At 41.8% G+C, this 24,688-nt stretch overlaps 1 protein-coding gene across 2 annotated transcripts in view; it reads left to right on the forward strand.

Moving 5' to 3' along the window:
- The window catches only part of col8a2 (collagen, type VIII, alpha 2), a 54,380-nt gene that overhangs the window by 1,136 nt on the left and 28,556 nt on the right, over positions 1-24,688 (forward strand). The window lies entirely within an intron of this gene.

The raw sequence follows: 24,688 nt of genomic DNA on the forward strand, positions 1-24,688 counted from the left end.
GATGATCTGGACTGTTGCTTTGTGTATGCGAGTTTGAGATCTGGGCTAAGACACTGTTGATGCATCCATGCCCATACATCTGGGACTTTAGTTGATGATGTTGAAGGGGGCGTGGTGTGCATTGCAAGTGTGTATCGGGGGCTCGGCTGTGCAGCAGGATATGTTCAAGGTTACAGATGTAACAAGGGTGTCCTCCATCTGGATGGATCTGTGTTTTCTGTGTAATGCAATAGCTGCTCTTAATCATATAATGATTGGTATGTGCAAGTGCAAAGGAAGATTGCAAACGCACACAAAACGCACACATGCTCTTCTCTTCTCTGCTCTGTCCATCCACTGTGATACCTCTGGCAGGCGACACTGCATTCCTTTGTAACGGCATCCTTCCATCGCAAACAGAGAGAGGACAGACAGTTGTGACTCCGAGCCCTTGGGTGTACTGCACGACAAACTAGCAGGGATAGATAGAGAAAAAATGCAAGCTCTGTTGAGGAGATACATTTTTGATCACATGTGTTTTAGTGCACCAGCAGCAGCGGCGGCGGCAGTGGCTTGTGGTGGCAGCAGTAGAGTTTCTTTGCAAAGGAAGGAGGGGAGGTAGAAAAATATACAGAGTAAGAGAGGTGTAGAGAGAGAGTAAGAGACAAAAAAGTGGAGGGGGGAGTCTGGAAAAGACAGCGGTCAGGAAATCTGAAATCCAAAAACATTTGGCAGCATCCCTCTACTTTGCTGGCCTACGGCAAGAAAAGTCTACTAAACGTGTACCTGTGTGTATGTGTGAGTGTGTGTGCTGGTATGTGTGCACACATGCTTGCCCTAATGTGACTGGATCTCCACTAGAGTGTGTAAACAGTCGTATGGGACACACACTGGAGTGTGAGCGCTCTTCTTTGTCGGTGAGCAACAACAGGAGTGTGCAGAGCTGCTGGTGTGCAGCAGTGAGCCAGCTTCCAGTCAGCTTTCCACACGTGCATGGCTTTGTTTCGATTAAAGAATTGATCGATTAAAAGATTTACATTCCTCTCAACTTCTTCAAGAATTAACGGTCTGTTTTGTGTTCAGCGCTTGACAAAACCTGGGCTAAATGGCTTTCACCGATTTGCACCCTCCAGTGGGCGGCGACTGGTCAGTTAGTGGCTGACTTGTGGTTACAAGCAGCTCAAGTGTGTGTTTTGTGTATAGTGCATTATATAACCACAGTTACCAGACTCCAACCAGCTGCCCATGCAGGCCTTTGATACAGAGTGCCAAAAGTGTGACCAAGCATACACAAGCAACAGTCACGCTGGATACACAGCGGCACACACGGCACACTTTATGCCCCGTGTAAAGCAAACACCTCCATGTGGATTTACACCTCACACACACACACACACATGTTTCCAACAGATGAACATACTCGACTGTCAGCGCTGCTGCCAGACTGCCTGCTCATATACTGCTGAGCTTCTCATCCCCCACTGCATTCAGTTTATAGAGTGTGACGTTTTTACACTCCAAACTCAACACCAGCTCTTGAATTTTTTCCCCCTCAGTAGTTTAAAGGGAATTTATTTATTTTCTTCCTTAAATGTTGCAGTAAAAGGATAAAGGACATCTTTGTGGATCTGTAAACTCTTGGGCGAGCTTTCATAGCCATTACAGCGGCACAGACCAGAGACAGCCAGCAGAAAACCTGTACTCGGATGTCTCCCTCGTTACAAATACCCATCTGTTTTGCTAATGTCCTGTATTTGTGTGATCGAAGAGCAAAACAGAAGGATAATAAAAATAGAAATGTTGCTGTGCTGATGAACTGTGTCACCCTCTTGTAAAACAGTCCAAAGAGTGTGACCTCAAGGGGGCAGAATAGCAGGCAGTTTCAAAGACACCTGGCACTGTGTAGTTAAAAGCATACCTATTGTTCTCTCTGCTAATTTTCAAATGAATCTTTATTGAAACATGTTTAAGTAATCTTAAAAATATTATTCTTTTTATAAATTGCCTCACAACTCTGATAACATTCAAAGAGGTGTCCTAATTCACTGTTACAGTACAGCTGATCATGATTCATTTTCATTTTCGCTGACTTAGAGGAGGGGATATCCGCAGTCCATCACATCACTTACCAACTGTACTCAGTTTTCAGCCTCCCCTCTTGTGCTGTTAAATGATGCCAAACCACTTTTAGCAGACTGTATCAGTTTCATGTGCTAGATTGTGCTTCCTCGCAGTCCCTTTGTAGCCGTGGCTGTGTAAGCTTTTGCATGTGTGTTTGTGTTTGAGAGCGGGCAAGCACTTGTGGCTCTATTACTTTCAGTGCTAGCAGGAAATGAAGGAGAATGCCACTCATTTTCCAGCAAACGTAAACGCCCACCTTATTCCTACACACACACACATACACAAAATCACATGAATGGACACACATACAAGTTCTCCCTGAGCCTTTTGAGTCGTGGTCTTTTTGTTTGTCTGTGGTTTTATTATATTTTTACTTTGTTCTTATGTTACTGGGGATTTTTCTTCTTTCATATCTGTTCCTTCTGTGTTCCTAGCTTTTTTGTTTGTTTGTTTGTTTTTTACAAGTACTTCCTATTTTATTTTGAAACTTCTTCTACGATTTTAGTTTGCTCTAGTGGTGTGGAATACTGCAAATTCTGGTACTGCAGATACCAATACCGATGCCGATACTTTTATCTTATATAGGCAGCTGATGCAGGGTAGAGCAATGTGTAATAACTTAAGAGATAATCATCAAGAGACCTGGAATGTAAGGTCTCTAAAGCACTTCGCGTCAGCTTCTGTTGTTTAAACGTGCTATAGGCTATAAATAAAACAGACGTGACAGTCAACACAAAAAGGTTCAGACATTTTTCATAGTTTGAGATATATTTTTTTCATTTCCAAAAGAAAAATAAATTATTTAACACAAATCAGCAGGCGGCATACTGATCTCAGAGGATATTAGGCTACTATCGACTCTGATATCAATACTTAGATATTTGGATCCATCTGCCCACCTCTACTCTCCTCCTATCTTCCTGTTTCTGCCCTTGTTACTGTGTTGTTTGGGTTCACCTACGCCATATTATGCTTTTCTACCAGATGTGTGTATTTGTTAGGTTTTCTGCTTCCTTGCTCCCCTTCTGTTATTTTGTCGTCTCGTAAAGGTTAAAGATTTCCCTGCCCCCTTGTGAGCCTGGTTTAAAGTTCTTTTGTTCAGTATGCCAGCTGTTAGGTCAGCCTTAAGAACTTTCCTCCATGATTTTCCTAACATGACTCTGTGGTACACAAACAGACACAAATACTGTGCAGCACCCATTATGTGGAATGCTAACTGGTGCTGCTGATATACTGAATGAAGAATTCCAGTGAAGGATGGGGGAAACACTATACAGGTCCTGTTCTTGATCAGAGCCTGGCCCATAACATTAAAGATTAATTGGCTGGATTTGTTTTTCAGCTAATAGGGGAATTAGAAAAAGACACAGTGAAAGGCATGAACTTGTTTCCCCGTGCCGACGCATGGAGATTTGCATCCTGCCTCCTTTTGCTTCCTTTGACCTCGTGTGTTTATACTGTCTAAGCTTATTTGAACATCAACAGTAGCCATCTTGGCCCGCACATGCGAGCTGATATATGTGGAAGTCAGTTAGCTGAATGGCAGATAGTGAATCTGCGCAAACATACGGCCCTCCAGAGTGGATGGAACAGCATGTTATTAATCAGGCCCTTGTTTTGAAGGACATTGTTTTGGCTCTCAGCTCAGAGCTAGAGGACAGAAAGACGAGGAGAGGGGGAAAAAATGCCGTTTTCTCTCATTTGAGCTCTGTTTCATGTGGATTAGAATTTTGACAGCTTTGCTTATTTAGTTTTCTATTTGAATTATTCTCTGATTCATTTACCTGTTTCCCTTTATCTGTGTTTACCGATCTCCCACTCCTATTCCCTCATAACTGTGTCTGGACCAGAGGAAGTTTTTCCACTGTGCTGGCAGCAACAAGGGGATGGAGAAAGAGAGACGGGGGGAGAGCAAGCAGTGGGGAGGCTTGGCAAATGTGTTATTTTCCCTCCGCCTCCCATTGACTCTGTCAGCAGTGGTTCAATCTTTTAAAAAAAGAAAGCGTGCAAGCTCAAAGTAGCTTGACAACATACCCTTTTCGGCTATCAGAAGAAACTTATCAGTCATACAGCAGCAGGAGGAAACTGGCGGTGGCATTACTACCCCACCCCCCAACAGCCCCCTTTCTCCTTGACTTTTATCCAGTTGTTTTAGCATCTCTCCGTTTTCCCCATTTCTTTCCATCTTATTTTACTGGTTTAGTCTACAAATCCTTTTGGACTGAACCCCAACTCTTTACTGGGCTCAAACTAAAACCCCTGTGGTAAAGCAGTGCTCTTCCCCAATGCCAAACATTGCTTTTAGTCAGTGAGGCCTGAACAAAGCACAGTGAGGAAACAAGCCGCGGACGGAATACGTATTGAGCAACAGCTTCCCGGAGTCACATCTATGTTTTTCCCGCCTGCCTCTGAGTGTTGTGGGATGACAGCTTGTGTTTCCAAAGGGAACCCAACAGGAACAAACAGGAATGAGAGCGTTGCTGCTCATCCAGCAACAGAGATGTTTCTAGTTAATGAGATGTGACATCTGCTGTTCTGCTGATGAGGCTGAGTTTTCCTTGGTTTTAACTCTGGATGCAAGGATGTAAAAGATTCCCAGCATCTCCAGGGGAGGTGTGGAGCGATGTCACTGCTCAAAAGTCTCATAACACCGAGAGAATCCAAAAGAAGACTGTTTGATGTGTGGGCGGCCGCGTAGCCCACGTGTTTGTACGTTCAGATAGTTAGTGCAAATGAACATGTGCGCGGAGTGCATGTGGGCAAGTCTATTTGTCTTACCTCTCATTCATTGCCCCCCTCTTGCCCCCACTTAACGTCTGGCGAGGGTTTTGTTTGGGGCTTCCAAAAGCAGGACTTTTGGCCAACTCTTAACAGGGGTCAGCTCCTCAGTATAAAACTTACATTATCCCTCTTTTCATCTTGTTGCAGACGTACTTCCCAGGCCAGCAGTTTATTTTTTATTATTTCACTTCAGATGCGGGATGGATATATCTCCATCCCGTTTGGAAACAGCTCTTCTGAGACTATTTGAAAAGCTCCAGACTTTGTTTTTGTTCAGTCTGTGCTTGATTTAGATTTGTGCGTAGGTGTTTGTAAAAAAAAAAAAGGAGAAAAGAGACTAGGGTTATTGTGGTGTTATGATCCCCTTGGAGCCGGATAATAAAAAGTATTTCAGAAAGCCAGATTCTCTGGTGTAGAAAGGGGGATGCTTACTAAGTGACACATGTATCACATGCTAACACAGAGTAGAGTTTTCCCAGTGACCACTTGTAGACAACAACAACGTCTGCTATCAACAAACAACCACACTGCTAAATTTGGAGCTTCTAATTTCTTTATACCACAGAAATGTGTATTAACCACACCCCTGGAGCAACAAAAGTGTCATCTATTTGACCTACGCCATCTAGTGGTCACAGGTATAGTGGCCTCAAACACACCGCAACTTAAGAAAAATGGTGCAACAACAGGAAAAAAAGCTCACCAAAACCCCTCACAAAACACAACAGAAGTATTTTTGGGAAGGCAATAACGTGACGGAACAGCAGCGGAAGTGACAAGCTAACAGTAAATGGCTAGCAGCAAACATGTATGTGCAGTATTATACGAGTCATGTGATTAAAACACACATTACCTGCATCTTTTCCTCCCTCACAACACGAAGAATCCTCCATGTCTTTTGTCTCAGAGCGACCCTTCACGTTTTGGTTTCTGTCACTTCCAGAACTGGTCGGTCACAGTAATGTCTCCGCATAAACACGTCCATTATGTTTTCTGAGATTTTGCTTTTCTGTACTTTCATTGTGTTCCATTCAAGTTCCAATATATTTCCATACTTGCACTTGCTAGTGTTTTCTTAAGTTGCAGTGCATTTAAACTATCAGGACCAACATACATAGAACTTACAGGTAATAAGGAAGAAAAGGAAGAACTCAAAATTATATGTTTGTCACTCTTCGTGTAGGTTTTTGTATATAAAGAGCCTACCTGTGCATGAACATGGAGTTCACTGGGAGAAGTGTGAAAAAATGTTTAAAAGAATAAAAAAAAAAAATACACAAAAGCACAAGCTGTGGCTGCAAGAAACATGTTTCATTGTTCTTAACTCTCAGTTTATTTTAGCTCTTTGTATTGCTACATTAGCTTTGCTTACTTTTCTGCAGCACGCTAAGGACCAACAACAGCACAAGAAAGAGTACTTCACAGACTGGTTGTTTGTGACACTGCCCCCTGGTGCCATTAAACAGCTACAATATGTAGATGACAGTCTGCAAAGCTGTATGTGAGCAAATGCAGACAAGAATGCAATATCAAAAAAGTCACCTTTGTGCTACTGAGAGTCACTGCTGGCATGATTAAGCTGCAGTTGTCCACTATGAGGGAAGGGTTGCCGCAAGCCGGTATAAAGTTGTTATCAGATTTTTATCCTCATGTGATCCTCCAGGATGACAATGCCCCAGTCCATATGGTTTGAGATGTCACTGAGTGGTGTGATGAGTATAAAAACCATGGACTTTCACATGGACCAGTTTTAAACTCAATTGAACTCGTGTTTGAAAGTGTTCTCAGTCTTCACAAAAACGTCAATACTTCTTAGAGGAATGGTGCTTTGTCTCTCCAGAAGATCTCAACAACCTTGGAAAATTAAAATCAGGGCATATTGGAAACATATTGGAGTCTCTGGTGACAAAACACCTCACTAAGACATTTATGTTGGTTTTTCATTTCATTTCTCACCTGTCTGTTAGGACTCAAGAGCTAAAGCTGAAATATTGCTGCTTTATTGCTCTGTTCATACAAAGAAAGAAATCTGAAGAACTTTAAGTCAGTGTCTAGATGGCAGTGGTTGTGATACCTATATCACATGGGCCAATCGTACATTGGGTTCACAAGGGAAAACTTCTTTCCCTATTTCTAAATAACAATGGCTCCTTCTTGTATCCATACCAGATTTCTAATCTATATTATTACTACACTTTATAGTAATTTTATTCCAAACCACAATGTTTACCTAACCATAATGAGGTACTTGTTTTAAAATAAACCAAGATGTCTCTGGAACTTTTGTGTATCCAGATTTTAGCATTAAGTTCGTCAGTACCTCTAAAGCCAATCATTTCATCTGCAGCACTTGTTCGTCTTAAACGCTTTCAAAATATTATATGTTTTATGCTCATAAGATGGGGGAGATTTATTAACTTAAGTAACTATATTGCAATGATGATCTGCTGCTCAGCATGATATAAAATGAAAACACATTAGACTGTCAGTGTTCCTTATGTCCTTTCACTTGCAGGTGACCGCAGGTACTCACCACATGGCCACAAACATATGTAACCCATCTTTTATCCAACCTTAAAAAAACTAGCAGGGTTTGCCAGTTTCTGCCCAGATAAACACCTGAAATTTAACTTGGCTTGCAGTGTTTCTCGAGGAAGTGGGTTTAAAACAACTTATCCCTGCAGCAGACCACCCCCTCGCTTTTGAGCTGTGTCTTTTGAAAATGCTCTTATACCATACTATATTGGCATCTCAGTAGCACAAATTACACCTCTGATGGTTCATACTGTCTTTGTGTACACTTATTTATATTTACCATGGCTCCATTCCCATATGAAGCGAAAAAAATAGAAGAAAAGGAAGAAAAACTAAGCTCTTACATTATTCCCTGATTGTTCAGTGCAGGGTGCTTTTTCTCTCAGACTTTATGTTTAAATGGCTTTGGCTTAGAGACCTAATCCTTTCTGTAAAGACTTTGAGGCCATTGAGCAACATGTGTTTCATAATGCAAATGCTCAAAGGCTTTAGGCAGCATACAACACAACCAGTCCTTCAAGGCTTTTGTCTTGATCATTTCCTGTAATCAGCAGCAAAGTAGTGAAACGACAAAATGGAAAAAAAAAAAGCTTTGTGCTCATTCCAGCTTGTCTGAGGTGCATGCAGTGCAAGCTTTGCTCTACTGTTCTTGTGTGTGTGTGTGTGTGTGTGTGTGTGTGCATGGTCCTAACTGCAGTTCTTTTGTGTTTATCCCAAAAATATATGTAATGCTTTCTGGAGTCAGACAGCAAAGGCGATGCTGTTTGGCAGCGCTTCTAAGTCCCTAAAGAAGCTGTTGTGGGAGAATTATTGTGTTTCATGCTCACAGGAAAGGTTCTGCCTATAGAAAACAATTTAGGACGGATACATGTGGAGTTGCATTTCATGGAAAACATTTGCGATGCTCCGCAGTGAAAACCAAGATAAACACCAGACTGACTGCACGACAGCCTTATCGCCTGCCTTTCCACTTTGCATACATTTACAATATGGAACTGCTGTTGGCTGTAAAGCAACGCAGACATGAAGTATTTTATTAAAAACTGAGGAAGGTCAAAGATTTACATGATCTGATTAAAATCTGGATATTTTGCAGGTGATATATTACAGAATAAGCGAACGGAAATAAAACATGCCTAACCAGACATTAACCATGCAAGTCTGTGACTGTTTGGACAGTGAACGCTACAGAAGTACAACCACTTCTGGGAAGATGTTCTTTGGCCAACCAACATAATACTTAATTAGGGAGGGCATTGAATCAATTACCACTCACCTTCATGTGGTTTACAGATGGCTGTGCACTCTCTCTCTACACTTTTCCATCTATTTCATCTGCAGGCCCTTAGTTAAAAAAAAAAGCACCCAAAAAAAAGAAAGAAAAAGAAAAAAAAAGACGTTGCCTCATTGCTAATTTGAACCAGAGGAGTGGTCATTTCCTAACAGTGGGCCCCGGCCGAACCGACAACCAGCCCAATGAGCCTCAGCTGGATTGCTCCCAAAACTGGGCAGAAACCACACAAACCCTAGTCTTCCTGACATGTGGTGAAAGTGTGATAGGGATATGGGAAACATCAGCACGAGTTAGGAAAGAGAGATGGAAACACATCTATTTGGAAGACTGAAGTTGGACAGAGTAAAACTGGGGAAGGAGAAAAGTTGAAGGGCCTGCTTTTGGAAGGAGGAGGTAGGAAGAGATGAAAGCACATGGACAGATGAAGGTAAAGAACATAATACTGAGAAAATAAGCTCAGTACGAGGGCACGTCACTTTGTAGCAACCGTGTGCCGTCTTTGATCTGGTTGAGGTTTTGAATGAGGGTCAGCAGAAACATGCAGGGTCACCTGTTTACTCCCAGATGTACATTATTTCCTTTGAATTACTAAATATGAAGTTACCTTTTTTCTATTCCAATATGTGTTCACCCACTATGCCCATTCTTCAAATTTACAATCAACATGTCATCAGTCTGAGTATTTCTTTTAAGATTTAAAAGCCACAATTGATGAATCACAGTGCTGCCTTTATATTGTATTAGTATTTAATTTAGCAACATGGTCTCATTGTGTCCTGTCATACAGGATTAATTTGTTCTACTCCAATCACTGTAACTGGATATTCTGTATCTGTCATTGTCTGGAAGGAAGAGGCAGGGATAACAAGGAGGCGGAGGAGGAAGACGAGAGGATGCAGACATGTCTGCCAGATCAATATAGTGAGACAACGTGTCCTGAATGCTGCGTCCCTGCCATATGACAGCCCGCTGATTCAAACCTTATGCTGGAAGAAGAGAGACAATGAGCAGACTCCAGTGTTAGGGGCTTGTTCACGGTTAAATTGCAAAGAAAAATTTGAGGAGGGCTTTCGCTTGTACTGAAGCCTTGTTTTTCTGAACTTTTCGATGTTACAGTCTGGAATTTGCAAAGGGCCACTTACATATAGGGACGGTGTTACAGTGAATTATTGCAGATACCCCTAGCATTGTGGACTTTTCTTTTAAGCATTGTTGGTTTTAATAATAATAGATTGGATTTATATAGCGCTTTTCAAGGCACCCAAAGCGCTTTACAATGCCACTATTCATTCACTCTCACATTCACACACTGGTGGAGGCAAGCTACGGTTGTAGCCACAGCGGCCCTGGGGCAGACTGACAGAAGCGAGGCTGCCATTTCGCGCCATCGGCCCCTCTGGCCAACACCAGTAGGCGGTAGGGTAAAGTGTCTTGCCCAAGGACACAACGACCAGGACAGAGAGCCCAGGGATCGAACCGGCGACCTTCCAGTTACAGATACGCTTGCCAACCCCCTGAGCCACGGTCGCCAACAATGCTAACACTCATCAGTGGTGTTATTAGGTGCTGCAGAAGATTCAAGCAAAAAATCAGCTAAACTAATCACGCATATTTAGTCCAGCACCTTACAGTTGGCTCATAGAGTCAGGAGAAGACAACTGGTTTGAAAGAGAAGTGAACGAGTGAAAGAGCCAGCTCTTATTCCTAATGCCATAACCCAGTGCGTCACGCAGTACTGCTAAAGAACACTTTGTGGGTAACTGACACACATTAGCAGTTTTGACAAGAACTGCATTATCTGACACACCAGAAATAGAAGTATAAAGTAGCATAGAAACCACACAAATCTAGAAGTGCATGGTTAATTTAACCTGGCAGAAAGCACCTTCCCCCCATTTCCTTTTATTAAAACCAGTTTCTAATTGGCGTTGCCTCTTGCTGGGGTTACCGAGCTGCCACAATGATGTAGGTTTGACGCAATATTTTTTGGTTTCTTTTGGTCTAGAGACTGAACAGCAATACCACCTGGCAACCTCTGGTTGTGAGGGAGAAATCTTTATTCCCAGACTGGTTGCAGACGGGTGAAACTGGTCACAAGGAGAAAGCAGATGCTGCACAAAAATTCTTCTTGTGATTGCTTTGTTCACTAGTTCACTAGCAGATTGCTGCAGTTGCTCATAGTTTGCATGGTGGACACAAACTACAGAAGACTTGTCTGTAGCCACTCATTATTTACTCTTTGAGATGTTGTGACACTTGAAAAATGTGACTCAAACAGGAAACAGAGGATGTTTGCTTTCAAAGTAAAAGTTTGACTTTTCATAAACCACAGCTTTTAATTTTAAATGAATTCAAATGAATGTTTCGTGTTTCCAGTTTGTGTTGCATTTTTCACAGTTTCACTACAGCTTGGTGAGTATTGTTCATGGATAAGTCGGTGCAAACCACTGGTGACTACATCAACAGGTGACCAAAGGTATCGCAAGGAGGTTCTTGGGGCAGCATCGTATACTTTTCTGCGACCAGTTACACGTAGCGACAACAGACGACTCGCAAACCAGTTAGGGAATGCACATTTTCCTTAGCAGTGACTGCTGACAACATCGAGCAACCACTTGCCAACCAATCCCTGAATACACAGTTTTCACTACTCACTGCTAGTGACCACTGACTGGTCTCTATTCCTGCATGAATGGATTTTTAGCAATGGAGTTCACACCAACTGCCAGCAATCTTCAGCAGCCACACGCAGCCTGCGTATTCTTTGCGTGGTAGGCAAGTAGTCACAGACAAGTCTCTAGGCTAGTGTGACCGAGGCCTTAATGGTATGTTACACATTTCCTTGCTCTGATTGCTAATTCATTCTTGATTTTCATACCTCTGCAGGTGCGTCTGAGACATTCTAGACTAATAGATTTGCTCTTACTCGTTTATCTTTCAATTCCAGGCTTCTACATGAGTGACAAAACTCAAGACCTTTTAAAAAAGTCTTTTAGACATTGCCACAGGATAACAATTTCGTTAATTTTGAATATAATATAAGAATATGAAATAATAGGGGAATGTACAGTCCACTATATTGGTTGGTTCCTTTATCATTAGTTCTTCATGCTGAAACCATACCCAGGCTGCAAACATTTTCACTAAATATACATATTTCTGCCAGAATCTGTGTTTTAGCTTTGTCTTTTTTGTTTGCAGTCTGATGTCTTGTCTTGAGGTATGCTTAGGAAGCTTAGCTATGCCAGACCAGGCCATTACCTCTCACGTGGAGACAATGATAAATCCAGACCATGTCAACACTTGTTGGAAATATGCAGATGCCCGGACAGTACACTCTTATAGTGCCCTAATGAATTGTAGGGGTTTCCTTGGGGGGTCTTTATATGGGTGCATGTGATCCAAAAAACAGCTTCTCTGACATTTCTCTCTGTCTTGTGTCTCGTTTCGTTTCTGTGTATAATTCTGTTGATTGCAAATGTCTTGCTGTTTTCCCCAGAGTTTTGGTTGTTGAAAGGCGATCTCCCAGTGTGCACAAAGTGATGATGAGATTCAAATTATTCCAGACTTCTTTCCTAAGGCAAATAATGCTTCTGTTGCAGAACACATTCTTGCTGCTATCCTCTTGCTGCTGTTAGTCACACTAATTTCACAGGTTTTTTCCACGATTCAGATGGGTTTTTTTGCTGGCATTTAAAGCTTTTGACTTGTGAAATTCAAAATGTATGAGTACATTGTGATAAGAACATGTAAAAAATGCATAAGCTATGATTTGCGCCAATGTGTTACATCATGTTTTGTTATTGAGTCTATCACTTTGGAGCAGCACTCAAACCAAATACAAAGCAAAATTTCATCTCACATTACTTGTGTGAATGCAGTGGCATGAGTAAGGATGTTATCAGTGTCTTATCATCAGGAGCATCAGGTGAGAAGAGCTGATGTGTCTTTGCAATCCAGTGTAAAGCAACTTTCTGCATAAGTTTAAACATTTTTAGTTGTGCAAATGCAGATTCCCATCTTCCCATCACTTGATGCATTGCATAGACTTTGTATGTAACTCCTAAGGAAGAGGTGTAGGTTCGATGTACTGAGGTGGAGTGTCACGGTCCTGGGTCTCCTGACCCAGCGTTTTTAGTTCTTTGTGATTTTCGTATTATTGTACTTGTGTGTGATTTTATTCTATGGCTTCTAGTTTTGATCCCTTGCCCTTCATGTCTCCTGTCTCCTGTCTTCATGTCGTGCCCCTCTGTGTATCTGTGAGCCCTCGTCTCTCCTTATGTTTTATTCCATGCTTCCCCTGCCCATTATGTCTAAGTTCTCCCCGTGCTCTCTCTTCCCCCTGTGTGCCCTCTATGTATTTATGAGCCCTCGTCCCCTTTCGTGTTTATTCCGTGTCTCCCCTGCCCGTTACGTTGGTGTTCTACTCGTGCTCTCTCTCCTCTGTGCTTCCTGTTTCACCTCTCCCGTCAGTGTTCAGTTCACCCCGCCCTGTCTCGTTATGATTATCAGTGTCACCTGTGTTCCCCGTGTGTTCCCACTCCCCTCGTTAACCCTCTGTGTATTTCTGTCTGCGTCTCCCTCTGTTCAGCGTGACGTCGTCCCTCATGTTGTGTGGATCTCCCTGTGTCTCTTCGCGTATGTTAGTTTACTTTTCCCAGTTTAGTTTTGTATTTCCAATGTTCGGCCATTCCAGCATTAAAGCTGTGATTTTGAGTTCATCCCCGTGTCTGTGAGTTTTGCGTTTGGGTCCTCCTCCTGCCTGCCACACAGCCGAGCTGTGACATGGAGGGTAACATCATGGAGGCTGAGGTGGAAGATGGGTGTGTAGCATTTAAATTTGAATTCAATTAAACTTATACTAATGAGTGCATTTGCAGGTTTCTATCTAACAATAACATTGTTACTGTACAGAATCTGACCTCTGTTAATATTCTTCTATTGTCAAAAAAATTCATTGGCTGTCGTCTGCCTGAAGGCCATCGCCAGATCCTCCTGTCTCAGGAAAACCCGTGCCATCACAGGTGTGCACCCCACCCACCACCAGTTTGAGCAGCTGCCCGACACCCCACCCCTGTCCACTCACCTCACCAATCTGAGCCATGGTCTGAGTAACCCTCATCACTCAGGCCACTCAAATACAGACTCTGTACTCATACTACATCTGTACTGTACTCAAACTCCTACACATACCACTACAGGCTAATTTTGCTTGTTTATTCACAAACTGGTGTGAAAGCTAAGGTAGTTAGAGCTCCACCAAGCAGAGGTTGGCATCAGTGGTTTTCTTACTGCTGCTTTACTTCTTGACCAGTGACAAATATCAAACAAATGGTAGAAGACTCCACTGAGTCTGCGTCTGTTAATCTGCTAATCTACTCCATGTGACAAAATTCTCCTGTCTTTATCCCTACACATTACACAGCTCGCAATACAGTTATTCAGAAGGGGGTGGGGGGCTGTAATGCTGCCAGTGTTCAAAATTGTCCAAATAGTTCTTAGGCCTGCCAGACACAACAGCATATTCACAGTGCTTGCCTGTATATTTTATTCAGTCTTGCACATTTTGATCCTGTATTTGTTGAGTCTTTTAGCAAAATTGGCATTTTGCTTTGCTTTGCATTTTTTGACACTTCCTACATATCTCGCTTGTCTATTGTCAAGAGACACCACGGTGGCACCGTTGTCCTTGTCCATTTTCTGCAAAGTGCATGTGAGCAAGTTTCGGGTGCTCCTCAACACGTTCAGGTAAACGTCAGAGACGATATATGGCTGATCTGTAACCTCTGCTGCATCCTATGTACTCCCTGCAGCTTCTCTGTGTTTTCCCACTGGTGCATCACTCACTCCATAGAGGGCGTCTGGAATGCGTCTGCAACCACTTTCGTTGCATTTTTCAGATTCAAGACGAGAATTCAGACAGTAACACAAAGCATCTCTGGTGGGTGGGAGCATAGATACAGAGGATACAAAGTAATGGATCGTGTTGTTTGTTAGCTGAGAAAATGGTCTGATCCCCAGATATTGAAATTGAGACTGTCTAGAGCTTAACTGTTTGAAAAGTGTGTTAGAACAAAGAAACATCTTTGCTTTGCTTTCTTATTATTCTTTGGGAAACTCAGTTTTAAATGCACATGTTAAGGTTTTGTCTCCACTATCAGTCTAGACTCCATTTATTTACACATCTGTGCTTGTACGATAAGCAAATTGTAGCCATTACCGTATGAGTGTGAGAAGGCAATTGCATTTCTTTTTTTTCGCCTCACAGTGGGGATAAATAAGCAGAGGCAGACAGGGTGTGGGGTGGGGGATGTGGGTCAGAAAAAAGTAAAAGTAAAAAACGTGCACAAACAAAAATGAGTGTGACCACTGTGGGAGATGTGGTGAACATCAAGATGGGGGGAGTGGGGTTGAGATGGGAGGGTGGGTGGTTGGGTGAAAGAAATTTGGCATCTTGGATGGAAACGAAGGCCTGGAGCCGGCACGTACTCGCACATAAACACGTGCGCATATACGCACACCAAGACTGTCCAGACACCGGCACTCATCATTCAAACGGCTTTTTAAGAGCCATTTAAGTAATTCCAATAAAAACCGCAGCCGTTATAATACCTTGTCCATGGGAGACAGAAAGAGACTAAGTTATGGCATGGGCAGGGGTAGGGGGTGAGAGGTGGTAGAAAGAAAATGCAGGAAAAGTAAGTCAGACAATGTTTGTTTTCAAGTCTGCACTTTGAATCCTTTTTTTTCACGACATTCTTACTCTCTGCTTTTCTCTGCAAGCACGAGGAAAGTTTGGCAGTCTGGAAAATAATTTGGAGATAGCAATAAGGTGCAAAGTTTTGATATAACTGCCACGCGTATCAGCAATCATTTTAATACCTCCCTTAGACAACAGTGTGATTTTTCCCACCTGGTTTTCTTTGTGTTCTTGTAGGCAATTTCAAGTACTGATCCCGTGTTGGCAACTTGGTTGCTGGGAAACATTTGACCCTGTTGCGTTTTGCTTCCGTTTGCTACCTTTCTTATATCCCCTAATGTGTGACCCATGTGTCACCCGTGTGCTACTGTTTTTTTTCATGACTGAGTCATCCCCATCTCTCTCACTGAGACCCAAGAGGACTCTCTGACAACAACCGCCTCAAATGTGAGACCAGATCAGCATGTAACAGGAAAGTAGGGGGAGTTTATCTGTCTGCTTCATGACCTTAAATCTCCATCCAAGGCCAACAACCACATATGCATCATTGCATTCCGACGACTGTTATTTTGGCACTACGTCTATTTGCACTGTTCTCAACTGAGGAGCTGTGAAAAGCCGTCTAAACACAGCTCCCTCATACCATACAAGTCTGGCCAGCGTTAGGAAAGCCGCGTGAGTGCAAATATGGTCCAGGGAAATGGAGATGTTGGATAAGCAATGCTCTGCAACTTCATGCCCTTAGCTCTTGGGTGTCTTGAGCTTTTCTTTTTTTTTGCTCTACTTTTTCACTCTACTCCAGTCACATTCTGAGGCATGTATATCTCTGTGAAATCTGTAAAAGCTCGTTTAACCCAAATTACGAAACATATTTTCTCAGTTACCCTTTGCGTTGGATAACTAGGCAGATTTTTTTTTACTTGTCCATAATGCTTGTCTGGGTTTTCTGAATCAAAGTAAATGAAATTTCATAAATAGTGTTTAAAAAAGCAGATAAACAACTTCATTACAAAGGATGTGCAATTTGGACTCTAACCCTACTAAACTACAGACAGTTTTTAGTGCTTTGAAGTAATAATTTTAACTTACACAGTTAATTATGTTACTTTTTATAATACCCCAATACTTAAGAAGATTACCGCCACACCTGGAAAGCATCCTTCATTTTCTTATGATTATCCAATTCAGGGCTTTTGGCAGGTGCTGGAGCCTATCCTAGCTGTAATGGGGCAAGAGGTACACTTTGTACAATCAATTGCATGGCTAACATAGAAGGACAGACAACTATTCATGCTCATATTCCACCAATCACTACTGAACCCAACAACATGTCTTTGGACTGGAAGAGGCCAGGGTACATAGGGAATGCCATGTATCCTGGCATTCCCCAGGGTACATAGCTTTCATTGCATGTATTCATTGGTTGAAGTTATTTCAACCAATGAATGCTCATTGTTTTAAGTAACTTTGAGTTACCATTGATACGTTGATTATATTGTACAGAATGTATGTTTCCTGTTGTGTAGTTACCTCTAAACATACTGACTCAGGCTCATTTTAATGGCAATATTGCTAGCATGTCCTCCAACAAACAACAAGGTCATTAATTTCCTTCAGAGTAACCGTTTTGTCAAAATTAATAGCTAGCTGATATTCTTATTGCACCTGTAGCTCCATTGTCACGCTCCTCTGTGGGCCACCAGGTGTTACGGTGCATGTTTAGTTAGCACGTGCTTCTTAAAATTAGCATTAGCATGTCACTTTGACTATGTTTTTGTACCTTTCTACCACAAATTAAAAATAACATAAAGGCTTTCCTTGCTGCCATTTTGGTAGCTGAGCAAGACGTGCACAGACACTCCTCAACCTCGACAGCGCCTTAGCTTCTTGACAGCAGAAGATAAAAATCAGAAACAAATCCACCTCAAATTTACAGGACATTACAAAAAGTACTGAGTATTCTGATGAGTGACTTTGTAATTGTAATGCAATCACTTCAACACTGTATAGTATACTATATAAAAAACCAATTATCAATGCAGGAAAACTCCTAGCATGCCTAGCCTTATGCTAACATGGTTGTGCTTTGCCTGCCCACTGCTACCAATTTGCTTAATTAATAACAGACACTTAAGCCACCTAATCAAACAGCTTTTCTGGATTGTCTGGATTATGACAACCACCTGACCCACAGTTGGTTGTCATGTTCAGAGTGCCCTCTGGTGGACAAACTATGCATTATCATGGTCATAACAAGGTTGAAGGGTACTTCTATCTCTCCTTTACACTCTTTACATTTTAATTTATCAACCATTATACCAATATATTGACAAATAGCTATAAATCTGCCCCTCGGATAGACTGATACATCATTCAGACTATCTGTATACTAAGTAAACACTGATTTTCAGCCAAGACTAGCCAACCAATATTAGGTAACACCTGTGATTGGCAGTTGGTTTGCACTAATAGAATCTGAGTGACACTGCTATCATAGAGTACAGGCATACATCATAGGAATCATCATGGTCCACTGTTTACCAAATTCTGGTTTCTATTGCTGAAAAATTCCAAGACAAAATAATTAAAATCTAATACACATAAAACCAAAGCCATCTAGCTATGTACAAACTAGTGATGGGTCGGTCGCGAACGAAATGGCTCTTAGAGCCGGTTCTTTGATGTGAACGACGCTAGCCGGCTCCTTATCGCGAGCCGTGGGTTGTTTTTTTTTTTTTCTTTCTCTCACCCTCTCTCTCGCACTTTTTTTCCGCGTCACACTGCACGCGAGCCTTGTGCTTTACGCTGGGAAGAGGGGGGAGGGGCGGTAGTTACACTCAGTAGCACAGGAACAGAGCCAGAAGGAGAGAGAGAAAGAGAGCCAGGGACAACAACGTCATATTAGAAAGTTATAGTAATCTTCCACAACTATTTTCAGTAGTGGATGATAAAGGATTCAGAGAGTTTAATTAACCTAATTAACCTGCAGGTCCATATGACAGAGAATATGCATCTTCTTTTTGTTTTCATCAGTGTTGGGAAGGTTACTTTTAAAATGTATTCCATTACAGAATACAGAATACATGCCCCAAAATGTATTCTGTAACGTATTCCGTTACGTTACTCAATGACAGTAACGTATTCTGAATACTTTGGATTACTTAATATATTATCATGCTTTTTACAACAACATGAATGTACTATTGCTGTGTGATTTATTACTATTAATGAAGGTCCGCGACTCCGAACTGTAGTAAAGGGACCTCTGACTAATACGGCGGGGTCCCTGTCGGCTCGTAGCCGAAAAATAGCTTTACTTTGTTGTGTGGGTCAACTTTTCTTGCGAGAGACAGAGAGAGGCGTTGAAAGACTGCTCCTTATTAAACTTATTGTTTTCGGAGGAAAACACGAACACGGTGTACAGTCAAGTCTTAATAGCTTACTTACAACTGGGCTCGTCAGGCTCTCTTCTTGGCTGCAGTGGTTATTATTATATTTACATGCTTCCAGCTCCCGTTTTTGCTCGATGACAACTCGTACCTTTCCACTCCCCCTTTTTCTCCCTCCTCGCGCTCACAGACCCATAACGTGTATGGCAGTCCATTCTCCCTGCAGCACGGACTACACTGCCCATGATGCTACATTCTTTAGAGCTACGCTTGTAGCATTCTGCCTGTTAGCTTAGCACAACAACAACAACAACGAAAAGGCGCTCTCTCACCCAGGAAACACGCAGTCGCAGAGAGAGCGTCGTCCTGTAACCATGGCAACCGTAACGCTGCCGCCTGGAACAACAGAACGTAGCTGTCAAACAAAACCCAAACAGTCCTGACCCGCGACAAAATGAAACAGTAAAGTACCGCAGTGTAATCCATTTATTTCAACAAAGTAACTGTATTCTGAATACCACCTTTTTAAACGGTAACTGTAACGGAATACAGTTACTCATATTTTGTATTTTAAATACGTAACGGCGGTACATGTATTCCGTTACTCCCCAACACTGGTTTTCATATTATAATTTATATCTAATTGTGTTGTGGTTTGCAGTGTTTTGTGTTGTTTCACTTTCAATTTGTAAAAGGAAAAAGCTGAAAATTTAAATAGTTAAAAGTTGAAATGTGAATAGTTGATTTTTGTATTATATAATTTATTTATTACATTTTATGTGGAGTGAATAAATAAAAGTATATTTACGGTGGCCCCTACAGACAAAGCACGTACAAACTTCAAATCACGTACGAACTCTGAAGCACGTACAAACTCGAAAACACGTAAAAACACGTACAAACTCAAAAACACGTAAAAACTCCAAAACACGTAAAAACTCAGAAGCACATAAAAACTTTTGTTACCTAGTGGCTACACAAGCCAGCAAGTACCAACAACCGGATTTGATGTGTTGTAATAACAGGTAAATGAACTTTTTAAAAATTTTTATTTGACTATATATGAATACGGTGGCATGGTGGTTAGCACTGTTGCCGCACAGCAAGAAGGTCCTGAGTTCAATTCCAACACCAGGTCGGGGTCTTTCTGTGTGGAGTTTGCATGTTCTCCCCGTGTTTGCGTGGGTTCCCTCCGGGTACTCCGGCTTCCTCCCACCGTCCAAAGACATGCAGCTTGTGGGGATAGGTTAATTGGATAATCCAAATTGCCACTAGGTGTGAATGTTCGAATGAATGTGAGCACGAATGGTTGTCTGTCCCTGTGTGTTGGCCCTGCGACAGACTGGCGACCTGTCCAGGGTGTACCCTGCCTCTCGCCCTATGACAGCTGGGATAGGCTCCAGCGCCCCCCGCGACCCTGAAAAGGATAAGCGGAAGCGAATGGATGGATGGATATATGAATGCTTGTGTATAAATACACAAACAATACACATATGCTTTCATGGTTTCAATTGTGTAATTTAAGTGATCTAGGTAGCTCTGTTTTGGAAGTTCAGAGCTACCTAGATCACTTATGCTAGAAATGTGTTTTGGAGTTTGTATGTGCTTTTTGGAGTTTGTACGTGTTTTGTCTCTAGGGTCCATCGCATATATTTATATATAAACATATATAAATAAAACCACTTTATTATTGTTAATAATAAATTAATTAAAGCAACAAAACAACCATGAAGAGCCGGTTCGTAGCCGAGAGAGCCGGCTCTTTTTAGTGAGCCGAACCGAAAGAGCCGGTTCTCTAAAAAGAGCCGGAAAACCCATCAGTAGTACAAACCACTATATGTAATTGAGGAAATATGTTTGTGTGTAATTTTGCTAAACTGACACATTCCAGCCTTGCCCACTTCCTAATTCTGGTCTTCTCTCCCATTACTTCCATTACAACGTCACATCGACGTTATAATGGAAATAATGGCGTGTGGCATGTGTATCGCTATACATATACACATACACATAAAACTGCATCCATGCACACCAACATAAAACATTTTCTAAAGCTCATTCCTCATAAGATTTTTACAGACTGTTCAAAAACAATTACCAAGATCTACTGTACAGAGCTTGTTCTATCGACCAAGACAAACCGCACCCTGGAGATACATCACCTGTCACCTTCAGCCCACCTGATGTTTTCATAAACTTGAACATAGTCAGTGTCTCTTGTCCCTATCTCATGTTGTTATTGATAGAAATAAAAACACACACATGCACACACACAAAGTGTTGGGGTTTTCACTCCTAACACTCCAAACCTAAGTAAACATGCTGGTTTCCAAACCATACACAGTTGCGCTAAAGAGACGCGTCAGATGGGGTCTGGGGTTATGCTTTCTCAGCAACAGATGAGTGATTGAAAGGAAGAAAGGGGATTTGTGGGCAATTTACATATACGAGACTTTGAGTCACTTTGGGGTCGATTGCGAGGCGCAAGCAGCCATTTCTCTACCTCTGGATCGGCTATCATATCTCTGTTTGATCTCTTTTTTTTTCACTACTTTGCTCCCAAAAAGCTCTCGTCATGATGGAGAGTGAGATGTGGGATGAAAGGGGGGTTACAGTAAATGGGCAGACAGGGGGAAGATTTTCAGATTTGGTTGATGATGCGCATATCCGCCTCCTTTTCCTCTTTGTTGCCTACTAGTACAATATTGCTTAACCGAAAAACAATAGCAGACGTTCTCCATCTGGTTGCAGTTTGGATCCTGTGCCAGTTTGAGTAGGAGTGATACAGAAACCTCCAAGAGGCTTAAAACAACAACAGCTCACAGTCAAGGGGACTGGTTGCATATTTCTAGCTACTGGAGTAATAAACATACTCTCTCTCAGATGCGCACAGACACATGTTCAAGCACAGAAATCCATGGATTCAACTCTTAAAATGATATTATGATAATTCGGAAGTCTGCTGAATTATTACATTCTGGAGAATCTCAAAATAAACAGCTATTCCGATGGCAATACAATTAAGAATTGTGTGATGTGACAGGATGAGTATGATTGATAGAAAGTATAATATGTACCAAGCCCATGGCAAGCTCAGTGGTAGAATGTCCCGAAGTGTTTAACGGAGTTTGCATCTCCACACCTGTGGAACCAATAGTGAGCTACTGAAGTCAGATGTCCTGTGAAAATATTTGGTGGAATAAGTGAGGGATGGGGGGTGGGGGATCTGTTTGGAGGTTCATACCTAAAGACAGGCGTGTACTTTGGCTAAGGCGTAGGATTTCCATTAAACGTCAGGTTTGAGGAACAAGATAATATCTTCTCCAGAGTCTCTAGAAGCCCATCTTCACTTCTGTCCCTGTTACTCATAGACACACTCTGAACCGTGTGCTGGCAAATCTATCAGAAGGAAAAAGAAAAAGCACACGGTCATTCTCACAGGATGTATGTTTGTGGAAACTGCGTCACTTGCTATTGAGAGCCGTGGCCATCTGCATATTTTAAACTAAATGAAAAGTATAAATCTCTTTGTGGATTGAGAAACACATGTCTTCATTGCTTACGAAACCTGTTTTTTGTGGCAAATTGAATTGCTTAAAAAATGCTTGGCTTTCTCGCTAAAAGCAACTTTTTCTACTTTTTGCTTTTACCCAACAACTTGTGATATGCTTAAAGGTTTTATAAGGTCAGAGAGGATAAGCAGCCAGAATGTGGTATGGAAATGGGCCTGGTAGCATTAGGGGATTGGTTGAGGCTTTCCACTGATGAAAACACTCTCTCAGTTGCTCCCCACTTCTTTCTTTGAAGTCAGTGATGGTAACAGTTAACACAAATGATGATGTCCCCTTTGCCTTTGCAAGTATGGAGTGAATTGTAATGTTAAGGCTGTGAAGGTCTTTTGCAGTGCTAAGTTTGCACGTAAGCCATTAAAGTCAAATATTTCAGCAACAGTTGGATGGGTTGCACTGACATTTGGTCGAAGTTTTCATTTATGCTTGAAAGATGCCCTCATCTACAGTTGCACAATAAAAGAAATGGAGCCGTTGAGATTTTCCTGTATATTTTTGCATACATATAAACATCATCAGATTTTTACACTAGTCCTGAAACTAGATAAAGATAACCAAAACAAACAACCAAAACAAAGGTACTTTGTCATCTATTTAAAGTCAAATTTGAAGTCATTTTACTATGAGAAAGATGATTCACAAGTGGAAAACACTGAAAGACTGAAAAAGTGTGGTTTGTTTGGAAAGATTGCCAAGAGAAAATGCTTCTCTCTAAAAGAACATGGCAGCACAGCTTAGGTTTCCAAAGCTACTTCTGAACAAAAAACAAGAACAATGTTCTTTGTGGACATGTTTGGCCATAATGCATAATGCATGACTCACAGCACCACAAGACAGAATATCAGCACAAACACCTTATGCCAACTGTGAAGCACGGTGGTGGAGGTGTGATGATTTTGGCTTGTTTTGAAGCCATTGAGTCCATCATAACATCCTCTGTATACCAAAGTATTCTAGTCAAATGTGAGGGCGTTTGTCTGACAGCTAAAGCTTGGCTGAAAGTGGCTTGTGAAACAGGACAAAAATCCCAAGCACAGTAGGGTGGCAGAAAAATAAAAGAATCAAGGTGTTGCGATGGCCCAGTCAAAGTTCAGACTAGGGATGGGTATCGTTTAGGTTTTATCCGATACCGGTGCTAAACCGGTACTTTTGAAACGGTGCCGGTGCTTAAATGGTGCTCAAACCAGTGCTTAAAGAATGGAGAACAATAAATTGGTCCAAAAACCTCTCATGTTCAGCTGTTTTTTTGTAAAAAAAAGATAGCAATGTTAGCCTTTTCTGTAGCTATAGGGGATTTATGGCATCACTCTTGGCTGGAAGCAGTGCTTAATCAATGGAAAAAAACACAAACTTTGTCCAAAAACCTCTCATGTTTAACTGTTTTCCACTTTTTCTTTGGTCATTTTACCCTTTTTGGCCAGGGTGAAGGGAGTATCTGCCATCAAACAATAAGACAGCTGCATGTAACTACGATGGTGTTTGCTAGTTCACCTTACATGCATTAATGTAATAACGTGGTTAGCCTACTCAGCGTAAATTATACACGAACAACATTAGGCTACTCACGCAGAGAAGAACGGCTGCTGCTGCCATCATCATCCGTCATCATTTCTGCTACACTGGCAGGGCTAGGGGCCAGGACTCTCCTCTTCGGGTTTTTGGGGGATGTTGCTAACTCCGGGTCGATAACAGGCACCATACCCGCAGTAGATGTGCTCGGTGTGAGGTCTCGCAGCAAGCTATCAAAAACGGCTCATTTCTCGGCTTTTTAAAAAAAAGCTATGGCATGTTTTCTTGTTGTTCATCAAAGTTGCATTTACCTTAGTTTAAGACCTGTCAAGGAACAGATCATTTCTTGTTATACCTTGAAAGCCTCAGAGCCCAGTAGGGGTGAACTTTCTTTTTGCCAAGACTTTATTTCTGTCAGAGATAAAAGTATTTGAACCTTAAGTATTAACATGTAATTTAAAGGTAAAATTAGAATCCAGTGCTTTTCATCAATGAGATGACAGATGTGAGTGTGCAGCCTTTGTTATTTAAAGCACTTGCAGTTTATCAGTGTTTTGTTTGCAACACACTAAGGAATTTCATCATGCCATAAGAAAAATTCTGACTGACTTCAGGAAAAGGGTTGTTGACGCTCATCAGACTGGAAAAGGTTACAAAACAATCTCTAAAGTGTTTGTTCTGCACTAATCCACTGTGAGACTGTACTGTACATATAAAGAAGAAAATCCAAGACCAGTGCTACCCTCCCCAGGAGTGGTCAACCAACAAAGAGGCTAGCCTGGATTCCTGGTCACAAAGGAATCCAGGGTAA

This window comes from Copadichromis virginalis, linkage group LG22 (genome assembly GCF_057382275.1).
Source record: "Copadichromis virginalis isolate Kocher_CV1m ecotype Utaka linkage group LG22, C_Virginalis_male_GT1.1, whole genome shotgun sequence".
NCBI lineage: Eukaryota > Metazoa > Chordata > Actinopteri > Cichliformes > Cichlidae > Copadichromis > Copadichromis virginalis.